The sequence below is a fragment of the Saccopteryx leptura genome, chromosome 2, assembly GCF_036850995.1.
Source record: "Saccopteryx leptura isolate mSacLep1 chromosome 2, mSacLep1_pri_phased_curated, whole genome shotgun sequence".
Taxonomy (NCBI): Eukaryota; Metazoa; Chordata; class Mammalia; order Chiroptera; family Emballonuridae; genus Saccopteryx; species Saccopteryx leptura.
The window spans coordinates 52,814,907-52,837,704 of record NC_089504.1 but is presented as its reverse complement, the minus strand read 5'-3'; the positions used below and the strand labels follow the sequence as shown (position 1 = coordinate 52,837,704).

At 39.8% G+C, this 22,798-nt stretch overlaps 1 protein-coding gene across 4 annotated transcripts in view; it reads right to left on the bottom strand.

The window, feature by feature from the left end:
* Positions 1-16,353, bottom strand: part of TRPM6 (transient receptor potential cation channel subfamily M member 6) — a 186,769-nt gene extending 170,416 nt beyond the window's left edge. For all 4 annotated transcript variants that reach the window (XM_066367977.1, XM_066367980.1, XM_066367978.1 and 1 more), the window contains exon 1: positions 16,163-16,353. The gene's annotated coding sequence lies outside the window, so the exon portion shown is untranslated. The remainder of the gene's footprint in view (positions 1-16,162) is intronic.
* Between the last annotated feature and the right edge of the window lie 6,445 nt (positions 16,354-22,798).

Here is a 22,798-nt window from a genome sequence, read left to right as displayed (position 1 = left end):
GCAACTATTAGACCCTGTTGAATATATAGAATCTCCAAATGCTCCTGCTCCCATCCCTGTGTTGACCCCTGCAAACTGCAAAGAAGGGACAGGGGAGATTCTGGCTGGAGCCTAGTCCACTAATGGCCCTAGCTGGGGCAATTTGCCTACCTGATGGCAATTACCATTCAGCCACCCACTAATACTATCTAGATAAAAATAGGAAGAAATTATGGTAGCCAATGGGTCAAGTTAAGAGTGATCTGGTTGGTAATCATGTATGAACCTTGGCGCTGATCCTAAAAGGATTGACTCTGTGGCTTGGACAATGGGAGGCAGAGGGGTAGATGAACATGAACAAACCTTTATAGGGACAAGAAATGTGAAAAGATATTTGGACTCATCTGCAAGAGCCCAAGACAGACTATCTTCCATATCCCTTCCAATAAGGTGTGTAAACTTCCAGATAATCAGGAAGCAGATGCCTTGGCCAAAATATATATATATTTTATATATATATATTTATATCTGTATCTATAGATATAGATATATACATATACTTTAGCAACTAACCCAACAGGGGACCCTGAATATTGAGCAGATTGGAAAATTGGGCAGCAAAGTACCCGGGTAGGATGGTGCATAGCTAAGGAGTAAGGAGCAGGTGCTGGAGCTTAAGCTAAGGGCAGCAGGTCTGGAGTCAGCAGAAGTCCTGGTCGCTGAAACCCCTAACCAGGAAGAAACAGGAAAATGGATTACATAGGCCCCCTTCCCTTGAGTGAGGGCTCCAAAAATGCTCTGGTGTGTGTGGACATTGCCTCTGGTTTAACTCAACAAGCTAATCTGGCCACAACCATAAAGAGATGAAAAGCTAAGAACTATGTACAGGTATCCCAGTCAAACAGATAGCGGCCAGAGGTCACATTTCAAAGGACATAAAGTACAAAAGTGGGCAAAGGAATGAGATACTGAATGGAAGTTCCAGCTTCCCTATAACCCACAAGCAGCTGGGCTGGTGGAATAGAAAAGTGGGGTTCTTAAAGAACAGATAAAATTACTAACTGAAAAACCTGCCTTGGCCAGGTGGACAGCAGTGTTTTCCCTACATGTGAGGTCCATTGACCCATATGCCAAGTTAGGAACTGAGGCTGATACCCCCAATACAGTAAAAAAAATCAAAGGGCATAACAATAATCCTGACATTGGCCATGGACCAACGAACTATCATAATGAAGGCACCAAGCTCTATTGTCCCTGAAATGGGGACCATTTCCTGGTATCTGCAATGGGATGTTTTACCTGGCTGGGTTGGTCACTCCCATCCCTGGACAGAAAGGAACTGCTCAATCTCCAGTGGCACTCTATCATCCTAATGCAGTCAGGACCCATGATACGAGCTACACATGGACCAGTACACACGCCATTGAAAGAGGGGAAATGATGGGGCTCCTGGTCTGGTATATTTCTCTCTCTATTATTTCCTCAGGCCAGAAAGCACCACCTGCTCCTCTGGCCAACATGCCTCATTCACACAGCCTGGCCCGAGTCCCAAGGCCACAGCTATATTAACATCGAAAAATCAGGTTGCGAGTGTCACTCATAGGAGAACTTCCAATTCAAGTCCCTACTAAATATGTGTCTTTTCTACCTTAGACTTCTGCTGTTCCTGCAATACCCAGTTACAAGGGGGTACTGTGCCATCGTACAAACGGAATGTCGTGGGTGTATACCAAATGACTCTGCTAATATTTCTTCCTTCTTACCACACATAAAAACTCAAGTAAATGTCCTAAGTGATTCAACCCCAAGCCTAGGCAACCTATTAGCACAGTGGTTGAGGTCCTAGGGGCCACTGCTTCTTTAAATTTGTCTCTCTCACCTCCCCCCATATGTGTTTATATTGTTGCTGTGAACTGTGTCTCCACTGTGGTCAACTAGCAACCAAATGAGCTACCTCCCTGCTAATGAAGCCCTCTGTTGACCACTCAGGGCACCTCAACCACTCAGGGCACCCTGAAGAAAGGGGTGGGGAGCATGAGATTATAAGAGCCAGTCACCAGGGGTGGAGGGTGAAGAAGAGGCTGTTCCATGATATGACCACTGCTGGACTCACAAGCTAGATCAGAGCAGAACAGAGATAGCTACCCGTAAATCATTGGTGTCCTTATAAAAAGGACAAATTTGGACACAGAAACACACATAGAGAGTTGATAATGTGAAGACACAAGGTGAAGACAACTTTTCACAAGCCAAGGAGAGAGGCCTGGAAGGGATTCTTCCTTCACAGCCTTCATTCAGAAGGAACCGACCCTGCTGACACCTTGATTTTGGACTTCTAACTTCCAGAACCGAAAGACATTAAAATTTCCATTGTTTAAATCATCCACTTATGGCAGCTGTAGCAAAAGAAAATACTTCCCTACCATCTGGATTTATGAATCCCATCTTTTTATGAGGGGCATCATAGCTCTGTGCTGGCCTAAAAGCGACCCAGACTATGCCTATTACACAAACATAAATGTTAATAGCACCCTCTTTTATTCTCAGAAGGGTCCATGTTTACATCGTCATTCTGCGCCTCACAGCACCCAGAATCCTTCCTGTAACCCACTTCTATTCAGCAGTTTCTTTGCAATCACTTTGGTACCTGTGAATATTAACAGACCTCCCTTGGTGCAATGACCAAAAGGCTGTTCATTTGAAAGCTTTCATAGATGTTTGTTTTGTTTTGATTAAATTGTAAAGATAAGAACTGCTTCTTTCTTGTTTTTCAATCATCTAGCATTTAAGTGGTCTGGCATATAAGAACTGTTTATTCAACGCAATTAATAGGAGCTTTATGATCTTTACTCTTTATTACTGTGCTTGCTCTAAATTACCCTATCTTACTTTAAAAGATACCAAGAAATAGGTGCAAATTGTTAAGTATCTATATTTCATGGGGCTCAGGAATTCTCATTTTAAAAAAATGTATAAGAAAGTTGCAGTGTTTTAGTTTTTTATGGATGCTTAGGCCAGCATGATTGTATCTACAGGGAGAAACCAGACATATTGGACATGTATTAGTATCATATTTCCATAAATTTACAAAGTTGTAATTGCATAATGGAAATCAAAAACCACAAAAGGAGATGACGATTACTGCAAATAATGTAACTCATCATTGTGATAAGCAGAGCTTAGAAGACAAACACTTTCATGTGGGTTGTAAACTATATCTAAAGGGCATGGCAGAACTATGTGTAAAATTTATAGGCTTAAAGTCCCTTCTGGGACAGCACAAAGGACCCAGGAAACACAATCACTGCTATTTGAGGCTCTGTGAAAACATGGAAAAGGATCTGTAATGATAATCATGGGACCAAGATCAGGATCAGGACCACCCACTTTTGAGGGCAGAAGTACTTCAGGAAGATATCACTCAGAGATATCTGAACACTTGCCCTTTGCCTTTCTCCCTGTTGAGGACAAGTATTTACTGATAGCAGGTTTAGCTCAATAACTAAGAGACCCAGATGTTTGTCAACATTGCCTTGACGAAAGCTGAAAGTTTTCAGTGTAATTTTTTCCAGAAGTTTAAACCCTGGGTTTAAACTTGCGGTCAGCAGGAATTAGACTCTTTTCTTGATTCTGTCAGGACCCTGTCTAAAGGTGTCAGTGGTGGATTCATATTTCACTGGGGAAACCACAGGAAGGGTAGCATCTGTTCCTTCTCGAGCTAGATTCTCCTTCTCTCTAAAGTTCCAAATCATGTGTGTGCCTGTACACGGTCAGAGGGCAATTACCAATGCTGCTGGACCTGGAAATCACATCCCCGCTAGCTTGAGCTCCAGAGTCTGTCTCTCCTTCCTACCATGCTAGCAACTGCTTCAGCAACTTGCATGTACCTCTTTCATTCCAGAAGCTTTCTAATTTTTCTGATTGAAAGAAAAGACAATACATCTCAGTTGTAGAGAATTTAGAGAATTGAGAAAGGTATGAGGGAAAGAGAGTGAGAGAATGAGGGACAGGAGGCAGAGAGGGAGAGAGAGAGAGAATGAGAAATCAGAGAGAGAGAGAATATAAAGAGTAAATCACTGGTCATTCCTCCTCTCAGAGAAAACCTCTGTATTATTCTGGTATATTTCCTTCACTATCTCTCTGTCTAGTTCTCATCAGCTCTCTATTGTCCATTTCCTATGGCATCTCTTATTGAACGGATAGCTTAGTGGGTGAACACTTGAATTAGAGAAGATTTTACTTTGCATAATCAAAAGCATCAAAAAAGGGGGGTTTTCCTTTAATATTACCCACTGGATGCAGTGGAGGTTTGTAGCAATAGAATAATACCTATTAAGACAGGAGTCCATCTGAGATAGCAGAGAGTCCTCCTACCACTACCACCATGTACAGCAATGATAAATATTGTTCTGTATATAGAGATTAGTTACCTTATGAATTGCATAGGCCTGGAGTGACCCCATGGAACCCATAACCTATGTACCTCTGTTTTCATGGGGAAATCTGTTCTGGATTTCAAATTACTTAATTACAAACTAGCTTGCAGAAAATAAATGATTTCTCAGAGGGAGACTGCCTATGTTTGGATCACTGGATGAAGAGCACAGGAGTAAGTGCTTGAGTAACATTCATGAAAAGGCATGGTAACAAGCCAACCCTTGGTGAGGAAAGCAGGGAGGTTGATTTACATAGAATTGTGTGGAATGGCTAAGACTTGGAAGAGCAAGAAAAGATGACAGTTTATCTAGTAACTGCCCTCTGAGGCTTTGCTTATCTCTAGTTTTTCCTCATTCCTTTTCTTTGACTATTGAACTCGTTTATCAAAACTCAGCTCCACGTGTGCCTATAAAACTGGTGGAATCTGAAAAAGATCTGGAGATTGTCCCAAAGTCAGTATGCTGGTTCTGATACTGTATTGTAGTGATGTATGATGTTAGCACTGGGGGAACCTGGGGGAAGTGTATATGGGACCTCTTTTTATAATTTTTTGTTATTTCTTATGACTCTACAATTATTTCAAAAGGAAAAGAAAAACTCAGCTCCAGAACGTTTTGTAGCACAGTCTTGCCTGACAACCAGGTTCCTACCATCTTCCCACTGCTTTGGCTTATTGTCCCTGCACTTAATTTCCATACTGTATCTGTCCTCTTTTCTAATTATTGATGCCGTACCACTTAGCACACATGTGTATTTCTGTATGAATTGCATATATTTATATATGGTTTCACATGTTGTGACAGACACACAGACTGTATAATACTGGCTGGTTCACTAGCTGTTTCTCACACGTCCATATATTGTGAATCCCCAACAAGACGGTAAGCTCTCTGTCTTTGCAGCTCCTGGTTCGGTGCCCCGCAGCACCAGACCGCTAACTGCGTGGTAGGTTCTCATAACTACTACTGAAGTGGCTGAGAAAAGGAGAAACATGAAAGGAAATAAGAAGATAGGTAAAACACTTGACCAAGTTTTTTGTGTTTTAACAGACTCTAATTTGGTGCTCAGAAAACATTTACTACCCCACAATTAGAGTTTCAAGGCTGTCAAAGACAGTACATCTATGTCTCTTTTAGTCCTAGTTATTATCATGAACAGCGGTTATTGACCAAGAAGCACAAAGGTTAGTCACAGGTGTGTTGTTTTAACACTTGCCATAAAACATCTCCCAGTTCATTGAGGGAAATGCTGAAGAAGCACTTTGCTCACCCTGGAATCCACCTCCCCCAGGTAATCTTATCTGAATCAAAGGGTGAGCAGGTTTGTTTAAGCTGAAAACTTGAATGAAAAAAAGAGAACGGGTACATTTTAAACTTCATGAAAAATGAGTACTCTCAAACCAATATGAATGGTATCTCCATATTGAGGAGTTAGGAGTATAGTCACTGATTTAATAGAGTATATTCTTAGAAAAAGTACCCGTTTACTCAAACTGCTATTTACAGGTTAAGATGTATTGGTTGTAGCCTAGAAAGAAGGCTGACTATCATTTTTATCCAATTTGGCATATGTGACATAGAACAACATATAAAAAAATATTTTGTGAAATAAAGATCAGAATACATGCATGGTATTTTAATTTTACTATTTATGTTTTTCTTTTTTTTTTTTTCTTTTTTTTTTTTGTATTTTTCTGAAGCTGGAAACGGGGAGAGACAGTCAGACTCCCGCATGCACCCGACCGGGATCCACCCGGCACGCCCACCAGGGGGCGACACTCTGCCCACCAGGGGGCGATGCTCTGCCCCTCAGGGGCGTCGCTCTGTTGCGACCAGAGACACTCTAGCGCCTGGGGCAGAGGCCAAGGAGCCATCCCCAGCGCCCAGGCCATCCTTGCTCCAATGGAGCCTTGGCTGCGGGAGGGGAAGAGAGAGACAGAGAGGAAGGAGAGGGGGAGGGGTGGAGAATCAGATGGGTGCTTCTCCTGTGTGCCCTGGCCGGAAATCAAACCCGGGACTTCTGCACGCCAGGCCGACGCTCTACCACTGAGCCAATCGGCCAGGGCCACTATTTATGTTTTTAAAGTGAGAGGAAATTATATATGTATATTTATATGCTTTTATATTTTTATGTATTTATATATGTACATATATATACACACACACACATATACATAAATAATATGCACATATGAATGTGTGTGTGATTTGATAGGCATGAAATCTCCCTGAAGAGATACACAAGAAGCAGGTGACTGAGGCTATCTCCGGTGGAGAAAATTCAAGGATTGGCAGATGGCTTAGGAGGAAGGCTGCCTCTCATTGGATAAATTTTTCCACTGTTTGAATATTTTACCACATCCATGTATTACCTTTAGAAATTTTTTTTTATTAAAAAAACAACAGAGATAAAGAAAAACCACATAAAACAAATGAATGTCTTAGTGAATTATTATAAGGTAAATACTCTCGTAACTACCTACCAGGTCAAGAAATGAAACTTAAAAAGGAAGAGAGAAAGAAAACTTTGCCAGACACCCAAAAGCCTCTCACAGTCCTATTTCCTCCTCCAAAGTAACCACTAATCTTGATGTTTATACTAATTATTTTCTTCCATTAACCTGGCTTTGATCACTTCCTTGCATTTCTTAATAATTTTATCAACATAGTATGTGTGCTAGTTGCCGCAGCCTTGCCCATGGGGGGGGGGGAGGGGGAATGGTATTTTATATCTCTTGTAATGTCCAGGCTCCCCTTCCTTTCATTCCTTACATTTTTTCTAGTGAATAACCCAAGCCAATAACCCAGGCCATTAGGCCTAGAAGCACCCCCCCCCCCATCTGAATTTTGCTAATTGCACACTCACAGTATTGCTCATAGTTCAAGATGTTCCTCCTATCACTCTTCCTGCAAACACTGGACCCAGAGGCTTGAGCAGACTCAGGGTCAGTCCCTTTGGCAAGATCTTGATGGTGATGTGTTCTTTCATCAGATGACACATGTCTGATTTTCACTCTTCATTGTCCGCGGCATTTCATGTTCAATGCCTTGATTTGTTAATTTATTGGGAGACGCAGTACGGTAATATTACAATTCTATCATTTCATATCATTAGCTGAATAATTTTATAAGATGAATCTTTCACTCATGTACTCTTTGGTTGCCCAATGCTATAGGTCATACAGAAAAGCTTAATTCTTTCCTTTTATTTCCCCAGTTTTCAAGATAATTTATGGTTCTCTGTCATCTGCAAAAAGAGATCAACCCAGTTTGATGATTTTTTAAAAACTTATTTTTAATTGTGAACTCAGTGGATTTAAGCATATCTGATGGGGTTTAGACTGTGGGAGCAGTAGTTCAAGATGGCCCCCAGTGATCCCTGCCATCTTGTATTCACAGCCTTGTACAGTCCCTTCCACATTGTTCAAGGGTTAGTAGTTTATTGTGTAACAAATAAACTACAGCAGAAGCGACGGTATGCCACTTCTGAGATTAGGTTATAAAAGCCTGCAGCTTCCGTCTTTGGTGCTCACGTACTGGACTGCTACACTGCCTCTTGATCTCTTTACACTCAGTCTGGGAGAAGCCATTTGTAAGCAGCCCTATGGCAAGGAACTGAAGCTGCTGCCAAGAGCCCTGTGAATTTCCAAGTAAATCTTCCACACCCAGATTCAAAGAAACATATTCCCAGTAAACAGCCTGACTGTAACGTCATCAGGACCCTGAGACAGAATCACAAGTTAAGCTGATTTTGGATTCCTGACTCTCAGAAATTGAGTGATATGATAAACGTCTGGCTAGCCTGACCTGTGGTGACACAGCAGATAAAGCCTCGACCTGGAATGCTGAGGTTGCTGGTGTGAAATCCTGGGCCTGCCTGGTCAAGGCACATATGGAAGCTGATGCTTCCTGCTCCTCCCCACTTCTCTCTCCTCTCTAAAATGAATAAATAAAATAAAATTTAAAAAAATCTAATAAATAAATAAATAAATAAATAAATGTCTGGCGTTAAGCAATACTTTGGGGGAAATGTTTATACAGCAACAGATGCTAACATATAATCCATTGCAGTTCTTATTGTTATTGAAACTCAGTTTGCCCCATATTTGGTCAGTGGGGGCCTCTTCAAATTATCTCCGGAGTTACTTGAGATATCCTAGTAGTTTTTAATAGCTTATTTGTTACCTAATATGAAAAGATATCTCTGGGTTTTCTTAAGTAATTTCCTCTGCTAAAACTAGAATTTGCTAAAAGTCCTTGTTTATTTTCTTAGAAATGATCTTGAGAAAGACCACAGTCGGGGTGCCATGGGTGCTTTGTTGGTCGTTATTTCTAAAGCTTTTCAATAGAGAGATAAAATATCTTGTGAGTTCTAAATATAAATGTCCAACTCAAATTCAGGATTAAACATTGTTATCTCGCTTGTATATTAAATTTTATTCTTTCAATTACATGAAGAAGCCTCATCCTCAAGGACAGAAGCAATCAAATTAACTATTAGTCATTTGCTTTATCCCACAGAAACACACAACAGTCCCAGAAAACAATTCCAATACTACCAATCGTTATGATTTCTGAAAACCATTTGAAAAACTTTTGCGAGCGTTACTAAATCTCCCCCTTTTTAAGTAGTTACACCACATCTACATTCTCAGATCACGTAACCATTACATGCTGTACATGTTCACTTTTTTTTAAGTATATTTACTTATTTATTTATTTTGTGGCAGAGACAGAAAGAGTCAGAGAGAAGGACAGATAGGGACAGACAGACAGGAAGGGATAGATGAGAAGCATCAATTCTTCGTTGCGGCTCCCCAGTTGTTCATTGATTGCTTTCTCATATGTGCCTTGACCGGGGGACTACAGCAGAGCGAGTGACCCCTTGCTCAGCCAGTGACCTTGGGCTCAAGCTGGTGATCCTTGCTCAAACCAGATGAGCCTGTGCTCAAGCTGGCAACCTCGGGGTCTCGAACCTGGGTCCTCCACATCACAGTCCAACGCTCTATCCACTGTGCCACTGCCTGTTCAGGCCACATTCACTTTTTGATGTGCATTTCATGTTAGTTCTATAAGTAATCATATAGTGGGAACTGAGGTAAGGAAGTAAGGGCAATAAGACTGAATCAGCAGGCCCTGGCCAGCCGGCATGAGGATGTCCAGGGTTCAATTCCCGGTCAGGGCACACAGGAGAAGCAACCATCTGCTTCTCTTCTCTCCCTCTTGCCCTCTTTCAGCCAGTGGCGAGACTGGTTTGAGGGTCAGCCTCAGGCGCTAAAAATAACTCAGTTGATTGAGCATTGGCCCCAGACAGGGGATACCAGGTGAATCCTGGTCAGGGTACATGCAGGAGTCTGTCTCACTATCTCCCCTGTTCTCACTTAAGAAAGAATAAATAAAATAAAATTTAAAAAGATTGAATCAGCAGAGGCCCTGGCCAGGTAGACCAGCTGGTTAGTGTCATCCCAATATACCAAGGTTGTGGTTCAATCCCTGGTCAGAGTACATACAAGAATCAATGAATGAATGCATAAATAAGTGGAACAACAAACTGATGTTTCTCTCTCTCTCTCTCTCTCTCTCTCTCTCTTCCTTTCTCTTTAAAAATAAATAAATAAATAAATAAATAAATAAATAAGTAAATAAATAAATAAATTTAAGATTGAATCAGCAGAGAATTCATGATAAAGGACTTAAAGGTCTTGCAAAAAAATCTTAATTTTATCTTTTAGGCAACAGGAAGCTTCTAAAGGATGTTGAGTCAGGAACTAAATAGACTTTTCTATGTTATACAGCACATCAAATACCCACCAAATACTGCTCAGGATCACAGTTCTTTTTCGGTCCCACAGTGGTAGACCTTGTCCAAGGCGGGTCCACCGAGCTGCTACTACAACCCTCCCTCTTTGCTGGCATCCCCACTTGCAGCCTTTTCTCCTTGCACTTTTTCCACTTCTTCAGTTTCAGAATCTGACCTCATCCCATCAGTTCAGGTTGGACATGTTCCCCAAGCATCTTATGATTACCCCTATTACATTAACTGATCATTAGTTCATTCATCAAAGGTTTTGTGACCCCCTGCTGCCAACTGGGCACTCTGCTAGGAATTGAGCCCACAGTGATAAGCAAATACAGAGCCAAGCCCTGCCCTCATGTGGCCTGGAGGCAGAGAGAGAAGCTCTCATATTTCGGTATCCTGTTTCACTGTAGTATTTATTATACTATATTTCAACTGAGCTCTGAGAGTCTGGCACTTTGTAGATGCTCAACAAAATGTTTCTTGGTTGATTGAATTGATTGATTGAAAGAATCCTACTCAGCTAGCCACGAGAATTTTCATTAGTTCTGAAATAGTAGTGACAATCTCACCCCTTCTCAGAACTGATTACCTAAACACATAAATAGGTCACAGGTTGACAAACATTTCCAGTGAAGCGCTAGCTGGTAAATAGTTTAGGCTTTAGCCCAGGTCGAACAGCTTAGTCGGTTAGAGCATCCTCCTGAAGCACAGAGGTTTGCCAGTTTCATCTCAGGTCAGGGCTCATTTGGAAATAGATGTTCCCGTCTCTCCCCTGCTCCCTCCCTTCCTCTCTCTAAAGTCAATAAAGTAAACATTTAAAAAATATATATTTTAAATTATATATATATGTTAGGCTTTATAAGCCACATGGTGTCTGTCACAACTACTCAACTCTGGCATTGCAGTGCAGAAGCAGTTGTAGACAAGACATAAACAAATCGGTGTGGCTGTGTGACAATGGAATTTTATTTATAAAACACAGCAGGCTGGATTTGGTCCATGGGCCCTACCTTGCCAGCCCATGCTATAGATGATGCAGTTCTGTCAGTTTTTCAGGACTGCCTTCGTGCCTGGTCCTTACTCTATTTTTTAGTTGGTAAATTTATTTGCTACTTCCAACATCTGATTTACATTTAAACCCATGTCTTGCATCTGCAGCCCTGGTGTTGTGAAACAATTGTGATGTTGCGAAAGAGTATTGCAACTGAAACCCATAAAACCTGTTTTACTTTAGTTGACCATTTGGCAGGTTCGAAACCCCGGGCCGGATCAGTAAAGGCCCGTGCAAGAAGCAAGTACAAGCTGATGCTTCCCACTCTTCCCTCAACTCCTTTCTCTCTTGCTCTTCTCCCTTTAAAATCAATAAATAAAATCTTAAAAAATAAAAGATCAAGTGAGACGTATACTGAGAACTGAACATGATACCTAGCACAGAGTAGACAGTCCACAAATATGCCCCATCCCTTCACCCAGTCATATTCTTTTCCTCCTTTAAATGAAATTATCAGATATTTGTTGGGGATTTCCTATATCCAAGGCATTATATCAAGTACCTTTGAGGAGCCACTGAGCCACTTCACCCGCAGGTGTTGTAAGGTACCAAAAATTACAGAATTAATATTAATATTTTAAGAGGCTTGGAAAACATTTTATTAATTTGGGTTAAGGTGTGCAGAGAAATTGTGAGAATAGTCTCTGTACTGTGTGATTGGCATAACCAGGATGGCCCTTGGCATTGTATTGTAAATGCAAAGGGGAGGAAAACATGGATCCCCAGACATTCCACTATGCCTGTGAGGAAAGGGGTGAATGGCTAGCCAGATGCAAGGAGAGAAAAGCCAAAATAAACCTTTTCTTATAGCAATGAACCATTTGCGGGTATCTGTCCCCACAGAAACTACCTCTCCTATGTGAATGCGTGTAGTTAACACGTGTGACTCTGGACAGAGAGATAGCAGATGAACACTAGATAATATGGGAATGCCTTTTAATATGTAAAAAGATATCTTTCTGCCATTGTGTTGACTTGTAAATTTTGTTATCTCCAAAATAATGTATGGCTTGCAAATTGAACGTGGTCCTATCATGTTAAAGGACATATGATTATAACCAATAGTGGTAAGGGGCTCCTAATTACAGTTTTTGCCTCTGTACTTCCCACTTACAAAACTATAAAAACTAAGTAGAACAAAGGGCCGGTGCGCGCTCCCTCAGACCACTGTTGGAGGAGCCACTGCTTGGCCAAGCTAGACAATAAAGCTTTGGTGTGTAATCGATGGACTTTGTTTGTGTCTTCAATGTTTCGGGTCCCTCCAGATTAGGCTTAACACCTTAAAACTAGTCCAGATCCTCCCTGATATCTTTCTTGACCACTGGTTCTCAAACTTGGTTATAATACAATATACCCAGGCCCCTAAAAGTACTGATGCTTGTATCCCAACATTAGATATTTTGGTATAAGTTTTTTTTCCTTTTATTTTGATATAAGAATTATAAATAGTGACCTGGGCATCAGAATTATTCTCAGCTAATTTAAGATGGAGTAAATTTGAGAGTCATTGCTCTAGACTAGATAGGACCCTGGCTCTAATCAATTCAGAAACCCTTTCTTCCATCTTTCCATCTGACTCCTATATGCACATCCTTATAGAACTAGAGTTGATTGAGTTCTATTTTTTACCCATATTTGGATATATTTATGTTAAGGAGGGGGGAAAAGAGAATGAAACAATCACCTTCTTTTGCATTTGGCATTTGTTCTTTAACTCTCTGGCATCCATTTTCCTTTCTTATGGCAACGGCCTTGATTTTTATTTGGGGGCCCACCTCTCCCCCAGTCTCAGTCCACTTGGCCTGCTGGTGACCTCTGCCAGGCACTAGAAGCTCCTGAAACCAGTTCACACACTCTGCTGGCTGCAGTTAGTGTGGTCCACTCAGCATGAGTGTCATGATTCAGATTTCTAGAATTTCCAAAAGACATTTGGATTGGAATCTAAAAGACTATGGTTCCTGGGGGTTCTGGAAGCTATTTTACAATGTCAAAGAAAATGGCCGAGAAATAAATTTTTTTAAAAACAACCTCAAAGAGAAAGTCTATCTGAAAACAGAGAATAACACAGCGACAAGAGAGGGAGAGATCATTTTGAGCCACAGTGACTAATGCTGTCTCAAGCCAGGTGGACCATTAAACGGCTGAATGAACAGTTAAATTACCTTTGCTTCAGCCTTTGCCAATTTTTGTCAGGTGTTCTGTCACTGTCAACCAGAAGAATCCCAAACTGATAGAGCCTCCGCTCATCTCCCTCAGAATCAAATCCAATCATCCATATACGGGGACCGTGTACCAGTCAAGCCCCAGTCATTCATGCAACAAACATGTGTGTATTGTATAAAATGCCTGAACAAGGAAGAGAGATACTGTTGGTCAAACAAATTTGTAAAATGTGATTTTCATGTTTGCTCACTTATAATTTGCATTCGGGGCTAGGCAGCGCCAGGTATATGTGGTCTGTGAAATTGCAAATTACCTTCCTGCTTGGGAAGGGCCATTGTCTTGCTAATGTTTGCTGGTAGAGAGGTTTTTCACACCAGAAAGTTTTGAAGAGTGAGAGAGCAGTGAGAATGCAGGGTGCTGAAGAAGAAGCCAGTTTCGGGAAGAGAAAGGAGAAGGTGGGCTGATAGGGAAACCAGAGGTGAAGGGCTTTTGCGAGCTCCGCTGAGACTGTGGGGCCTTTGATTTTAGGAGAAACCAGAGAAGATTCTCCTGGTTGTGGAACCGGAGAACGTGTCAGGGCTTTGGGTGCCCTGTGTGTTTGCTCATCGGCTGTTGCGAGACTTGAATAAAGGAATGGCCCACCATTTTTTGGCTCTGCTGTTTCTTTACTGTCTAACTGAATCCATTGAGAACCTGCATGCAAATGGCCATGACATGACGAATGGCTGCGACTATTGGCCATATTGATACCCAAAACAAAACCGCCTCCTTAATGTTTGTAAGACCCATGCAAGGTGTTAGGGACAGAAAGGATCAAAAGCTGGGGTCTGTAGTCGCCAAGTTTGCCATCAAATTGGAATGATGACATGCACACAAAGAGACAAGCAGCAATCTGGGAGGTTAGATGCATGAATTCCTGAGGATGGACACCAAACCCAAAGTTTCTGCCATAGGCAGAAAATCTTAAGTGAGCACAGGCAGCATAGTATTCCCATTTTCCTTTGAATCAAAATTAGCTGGGAAAAGGAGGAAAGTTTTGGAAAACTGGGAAAGAAGTAGAGGTAAAATGAAGGCAAGTGAGAGTAGCAGCTTTGAAAGTCGTTCTAAACCATTTTTTAAATTCAAAAATTAAGATATTTTGTGTTTTATGTTTACAGATTAATCATGCTAATTAAAAAAATTAAAGATGACAGAAATCACTTCATTCATTCCTTTAACACTATTTATTGCACGCCTGCTATGTGCCAGGCACTATTATATACATTGAGGTTTTAGCAGTAAATAAGACAATGTCCCTATCAGTTATATTCCAGTGTCTATAAGGTAAAAAGTAAATTTTCTCATTTTGTCCCTTAAAGTGGCCATTCTAAATGGTTTGGTAAATATTCTAACAGACAGTGTAAATGAAGATATTGGTATTTATTTGTTTTCACAAAAAAAAATAAGTATATGCTATATTTACTATTGTGAAAATAGCATATGTTGTAAATACTTATTGTTCTTTGAAAATTTTTTAAAAACTTAATATAAGTTGAACTGGTTTCATGTTAATAAATGTAGATTCACCTCATTCTATTTTTTATGAGATATGTCATCATTGCATTTAACCACTATCCTGTTCATTAACATTTAGTTGTACCCAGGTTTTCACAATGATGAGCAATATTGTTGTAAAAAAAATATGTCATTTCTATAATTTTTCAAACACTCAGAGACAGTCAGTGTTCATTAAAATTCTCCAAAATGGAATGGTTTGATCTATAGTGGAAAAGATGTGAATTAGTCTTTTCAGGTAAAAACCCTATCGTCTACTTCCTTTTTGATTCATTATTGACTTATTGAGTATCTAAGAAGATCTTACCCAAATGACTTAAATTTCTTCTAAAATCCATTAATATAAATGCAGACTAAAAAAAAAGATAAATAATCAATAGCTATGGGGGTGGGAGTGAGAGATGTGGAGGGATAGAGCAAAAAGGGACAAAAGAAAAAACCTCATGGACACAGAAAACAAATAATCAATAGCTATTTCCACAAAGCCTTCTATGTGCCCAGGTCTCTTTCTAGGCTCAAAGAAAAGGAATCTGTATTCTTCTTGACATAATAGCTCATCACAATTAAAATGGCAAGAACACAATCAGTACTCTTCTAATGAAAGTCCTTCTGGTATACTTCCTTTTTACTTTCATTTCCTTTTCAGAAAGCTATTGTTTAAAATATTAATAATGATTTTATTTCTAAAACTTTTATGACTATTTCAAATGAATTTCAAGAAACAAAAAGTATTCGTCTTGTTGAATAGAAACACACAACCATAAAACAATATTTCCATTAGAACCAGAATTATTTGACATTTGAAATTTAACTCCAGATGTCCCATCAGTTCCTACCTTGGCTATTTCCAATAATCAAAATTATTTATGTCTCCAGTCTAGTGAACAGTTCAATCTTCCATCAATGAAAAAAAAAATCAAAAACAGATTAATTAAGTAAACAAGCTGTTTAATTTATAAAAATATTTTAAGAGGAAACGGCACCAATTTTGTTTGGCATGCTTGCCTAATTGTGGTTTTAATAGCTTGATTTTGGCCTGTGATTACTTAAAAATAATCATCAAGCAGATCTAAATGGTTAAGTGTAATTGCAAGATTATGCCTTTTGCATTTTACAGTGTTTAAAATCTAGCATAAGAGAAAATAAACACAAGAACCACAAAATGTTTCATTCACTTACCCTTTTTATAACCACAGCCAGGGTAAACTCCACTCAGCCTTAGGCCATTGAATTTTATCCTGAAGTTTCCATCTACCACACAATCAGATAAACCCCAGCTTGTGTGAGTAACTAATGGAAATAATGCCGAAAAAAAAATTGCCAAATAGATTTTTATGTGTTTAACCTAAAAGGGAGAAACTGCAACATAAACTGAGTAAAGAGTTTCTAGCTGATTTTAAATCAGAGGGGGTGATTTCACTTTTAGCACGAACTTGTGACTAAGATTGCCTGGTTGGGAAATGATTAACACGCCTGTTGTCATCATTTGCTGGAGCTCTCCAGCTGCAGGAAATCAGCTGGGGGAACCTTATCAATCCTGGGCACGTGTGTTGTGAGTACACTGTCCTCCTGAGCCGGGGCTTAGCATGCTGAATTCAATTTCAGTGTGAGGTTATTTTAAGTAAGTATTCAGAACCTCTGCCAACTTTGCTAGTGATTATTTTTACTGAACTATTGTTATAAAAGGTTTTATTTTTACTTTTCATTTCTGTGCCTCACCTTATCACTCAGACCCTTTTTCTTAAAATTCCAAAGTTTTGTAAGTAACATTATCAGTATCTCTGGTTTCCCTTACCCTTGTTCGCTTCCCAAACATGCTTAAATCTAAAAACTCCAGTGTCTTTTTTTTTCTCTTAGAGAGACAGGAAGGGAGAGAGAGAGGGAGGAGAGAGATGACAAGCATCAACTTGCAGTTACTTCACTTTAGTTGTTCATTGATTGCTTCTCATATGTGCCTTGACCGGGGTGTGAGGCTCAAGCCGAGCGAGTGGCTCCTTGCTCAAGCTTGTGACCCCGCGCTCAAGCTGGTGACCCTGTGCTCAAGCTGGAGACCCCATGCTCAAGCTGGCGACCTTGGGGTTTCGAACCAGGGACCTCAGAGTTCCTGTTGGATGCTCTATCTACTGCCCCACTACAGACCATGCAAAAACTCCAGTGTCTTTTTCACCTGCCAGGTCTCACTCTTTTTGAAACCAGAAACATGGAAAAATAAGAAAGAACTCATAAATAGGTACATAGAACTTAGAGGCACTAGAAAGTCATCAAAGCATTATTTTTTTCTTTAAATGATTGTTATGAATAGCAACTACTACATGATCCTTTCTTCATAAATGCTTCTAGAAGTGAAAAAAAAAATCTCACCCAGATATGAGAAAGAAATGGCAGAGATCTATTTGGATAAACTTCTGCGCAGTGTCTTGTAAACAAGAACCTGCAGTGGTGTTGCAAAGGCATGGCTTTCTTAGGTGGAATTCCACTCCACCAACAGGACGTATTGTGCATTTCCTATCGAATGGCTGAGGAAAATGAAAACTGGCTCTCAAACACAGTGCTGAAAAGCTTAAGAGCTAGTTGTCAGTTGTGTTTATTATGCTATAAACTTCACTTTCCTCATAGCCCTTATATTGCTGACTTAGAAGTAGTGTGATGACTTAGAGTTCTTATCCTTCTGAAGTATTTACTAGAATTGCCAAATTTGTTTTAGGAAATCAGTTGCAACCTCCCCCCCCACCACCACCACACTAATGAAAGCAAGTTTGAACCGTTTCAATGCTATAAAACGATTCTAAATAAATTCAACTGGGTTCTCCCTCTGTAGTGCACCCACATATTGTTTTTGTCTCTGAAATTTAACAGGCTCTCTGAGTTTCAAATATTCTTTGCTAGTGGAACAATGGTTAGCATGTTAGAGTTTTAAGTACCATACCTTCACTTCCTTTCGTTGGGCTCCAGCAAATTACTAGAAAGTTGGAGAAGGATGTCACCCCCCCACACACACATGCACACACAAGTTTTAAGTCACCTTCATTGTCTATCATGATAACAGGACCTGGCACATAGTAAGCACTGAATAATCATTTGCAATAATTATTAAGTTATACAAAAGGATAGTGTCCACAAGCATATGAAAAAAGCAAAAAAACTCACAAATCTCCCAGAACTGAGGTTCTTAACCTAATTTTAAGGAAAGCATGGGTCTCTGAACATTCTAAATTGTATGTAAAATTTACACCTGTGTGCTTTCTGGAGAAAATGCTATTATGGTTCATCAGATTCTTAACTGAATAGGTCCAGAACACACACAGAAAAAGGCAAGAACTACCACTCCAAAGAAGTATTTGAAATAAGTGGTCTTTAGGGTAGGCTCGTGAAATGGACTCTAGAAATGGATTGAAACTTTCAAGGAAGGATTTTATTATCTCCATAATATGGCAAAGCCCAATATTAACTATTTTGAGTAATATACAATGTCACTACCTCCGTTTTATTTAAATTATAAACATTATGAGGTTCCTATCATTATAGCATAATAAACACACATGAACAGACAATTATGGTGCATATTCAACTGAATCAGATGGTTAATAATATCCGTTTCCATGGTGGTGTTCCTACTTGGGACTCTTCGGTTTCCCAAGTTAGAACAGAAGAAGAAACCCCAGAGAAATTTCCAGACAGCACAGAGGAAAAGAAAGTTCTCTGAACTGGCTCAGGTGCTGGCACACATCTGGGCCAGTAGTTCCAATATTGGCATACAGAAGGGAGATAAAATAGATACCTCTGCATTTCTGAGCAGTGAGTGGAAGGGTGGTGACATTCTTGCCTGAGTTCCTTCTGACCACCTGGTCTTAACTTGGTTTCCTGGCTACCCAGTATTTTCTGTTCTCTGGACCCAAGTTCCTATACTATTTCAGTTTTACAAGATACAAGATAATTGGACGTAAGTGATAAGAAAATACAAGTGCCTGAAAGCAGCATTACTTTAACACAGTCAAATCAAATACATTAACTATGTTACCTAGGTTAACTATATAATAATACAATATTTCATCTTGAAAGTTGCTTAAGCATTCTCACTATGCACACACACACACACACATGTACACACAGAGTTACCTATGCTAACTATGTGAGGTGATAGATGTGTTAATTAACTTGATCTTGGTACGTATTTTACAAATGTATATGTATATCAAATAATTATATTATTCACGTTAAATATATAAAGTTATATTTGTCAATTATTCCTCGATAAAGTTTGAAAAAACCACGGTGCTTAAAATATAGAACTACAATTCTTTGATTCTAACTCCATTGTCCTTTAATAGTAAAATGGATAAATTGTAGCAAATTCATACAGTGGAATTCTGTGAAGCCATGAAAATGAACAGCTACATAAAATAGTATAAATAAATCTCAGTAATATGCCATTGAGTAAAAGAAGCCAAAAGAAAAGGAAATTGTGTATGTGTGACAATAGGAAAAACTAATCTCAAGTGATAGAAGTCAGAATAATAATAGTACCTTAGTGGTGGGAGGGGAATGACTGCGGAGGTGCATAAACTGGGTATCAGAGGTGCTGATTATATTTTGTACGTTGGTCTGGTGGTACTTACACAGGTGTGCTCACTGTGTAAGAATTCACTGAGTTATATATACTCATGAGTGTGCACTTCCTGTATGTATGTTACATTTCAATAAAATTATTTCATTTTGGTCAGCTGTGGCTGGTTGGCTCAGTGGATAGAGCATTGGCAAAGTGTATGGACATACCAGTTTCAATTCCCGGTCAGGGCACACAGGAGAAGCAACCATCTACTTCTCTTCCCCTCCCTCTCCCCCTTCTTTCTCTCTTCCCCTCTCACAGCCAGTGGATGGATTGGGTCTACTGTTGGCCCTGGGCTCTGAGGATAACTTGGCTGGTCCAAGTGTGTCATCCTCAGGAACTAAAAATAGCTCAGTTGATTCAAGCATTGGCCCTAGACAGAGGTTGCCAGATGGATCCCAATTGAAGTGTGTGTGGGAGTCTGTCTTAACTATCTCCCCTCCTCTTGCTTTAAAACTCTTTTTTTTAATTTTTATTTTATTTTATTTTTTTACAGAGACAGAGAGAGAGTCAGAGTGAGGGATAGACAGGGACAGACAGACAGGAACTGAGAGATGAGAAGCATCAATCATTAGTTTTTTGTTGCATATTGCGACACCTTAGTTGTTCATTGATTGCTTTCTCATATGTGCCTTGACCGTGGGCTTTCAGCAGAACGAGTAACCCCTTGCTCGAGCCAGTGACCTTGGGTCAAGCTGGTGAGCTTTGTTCAAACCAGATGACCCTGCACTCAAGCTGGTGACCTCGGGGTCTCGAACCTGGGTCTTCCGCATCCCAGTCTGACGCATCCCACTGCGCCACCACCTGCTCAGGCTCCCCTCCTCTTGCTTTAAAAAAATTAAATTAAATTAAATTTATAAAGGTCATTACACTAGAAAACACTAAGCACAATTGAGAGTAGAGAAATTAACTGAAATTTTATGTAATAAAGGTATAAACCACCAGTCTTCTCTTTATTTGATAATCAGTTAGTCAGGGTTTCCCCTTCAAAGAAGAGGTAGAGGATTCATCTCTGGGAACTCTGATTAGTTAAAAGAAAAGACTTTAAAGTACTGATATTAAGAGTTCCCCAAAATAAGGCCTACGACTCTATAATGAAGGCTCCAGTTGAAAAACCTCCCACATGTACAGAGAACATCTAGCTAGCTTTTTGTATGTAAACCTTAATTATGAACAAATAGCCAAAGGCTACTGATTATTTTAAAAATATATTTAGTAGGAGTAAACAAGACAAAGTAAGAAAATTTTTTCAAAAAAATCATTTCTATCCTTAGGGAATTAAGAACATTTTGTATCCATGAACAAGAATAGGATTGTTACTTTATTGTTTACTTATTGATTTTAGAGAGAGGAGAGAGAGAGAGAAAGGCTGGGGATAGGGGAGGAAAGCATCAACTCCTAGTTACTTCTCATATGTGCCTTGACCAGGTAAGCCCAGGGTCTCGAACCAGTGACCTCAGCATTCCAAGTCAACACTTTGTCCTCTGTGCCACCACAGTTCAGGCAAGGATTGTTATTTTAAAGGGAATATTCTGAGAACAAACAAAAGCTCATTAAAAAAATTAAAGTGTGGTAGCAGAAATACAAAATTTAATAGGATGATTGAAAGATAAAGTTGATAAAAATAAAATCTTCCAGAATGTAGAAAACACAACAATGTAAAAAATAGGATGAGGCAACTAAGAAAATTATTAAACCAGCCCAAGAAGTCTAAGATAGAGAAGAAAAAAGCCAGAGTCAAGAGTATTATCAAATAATATGTACATTCCAAAACATTTCCTAGAACACAAGATTCTAAATTTTCAGGTTAAATGAACCTATTGAGCACCCAACACTAAGGATGGAAAGACTCAAATTATTGAGAAATTTTGTAACAGTGGTAACAGATAGAAGCTCCTACAAGCTTTTAAGAGAAAAGTGTCAAACAAAAACTGTAGAATCAGAAGAGTATTGGATATCTCAACAGCAATATTGGAAGCTAGAAGACAGTTGGTTAGTGCTTCAAAATACTAAGGGAAAATTATTTCCAATCTAGAATGACAAATTCAGCTAGACTATGAAATGTGAAGTTAAAGATGTTCCCCCCCTTTTTTTTATAAATAAATTTTTATTTTAATGAGGTGACATCAATAAATCAGGGTACATATATTCAAAGAAAACATGTCCAGGTTATCTTGTCATTCAGTTCTGTTGCATACCCATCACCCAAAGAGAGATTGTCCTCCATCACCTTCTATCCAGTTTTCTTATACTCCTCCCCCTCCCCCTCCCCCTCTTCCTCCTTCCCTCCCCCCTCCCCCGTAACCACCACATTCTTGTCCATGTCTCTTAGTCTTGTTTTTATGTCCCACCAATGTATGGAATCCTGCAGTTCTTGGTTTTTTCTGATTACTTATTTCACTCCGTATAATGTTATCAAGATCCCACCATTTTTTTGTAAGTGATACAATGTCATCGTTTCTTATGGCTGATTAGTATACCATGGTGTATATGTGCCACATCTTCTTTATCTAGTCTTCTATTTTTTTTTACAGTGATTAAAGCCTTTAAGCAAACTCTTGGCCAATCAGCAAGAATCCATAAAAGAGTAGTGTCCTTAACATGTTCACCAAGTCCAAGTTGGCCCCAACACCAGGCACGTCCCTGATAAATGCAACCCAACCCAGTTCAGTCTGTTAGGAGCTGTCACAGGGAGCAGGAGTCCAGGAAAAGTCCACATCCAGGAAAAGTCCGCATGGCACTGGAATTGTTGTCACAATTCTATACTTTGCAGCTCACGTCCAAGTCCCAGTGTCCACTGCTTCTAGCTGGTAATGATTCAGGTAGACTGGAAAAGCCATCTGCAGCATGTGTGGATATGGAGCTTCTGTTCTCCTCTGCCTGGAGAGATGAGACCAGGTTGCTTTTCCCTGGAGCTCTGCGACTGTGGCTTGGTAAAGAGAACCTTGGAATACACTAAGCAGTCTCGGTGTGGCTTCTTCAGTGTTCCTTGGTTGAAGAGCCCTCTGAGTTTAGTCCAAAGTTGGTTTTTCCAGATGATAGTTCTTAAAATTAGTTTGTAATCCACTTTGGTTCTGGGAGGTAGATGTTGGTATGTCTGCCTACTCCAGCACCATCTTGTCTTCCCGCTCCACCTTTTTTTAAAATTTATTTTTCCTAAGTGAGAAGTGCACGGGGGGTGGGGGGGGCAGCAAACAGACTTCTGCATG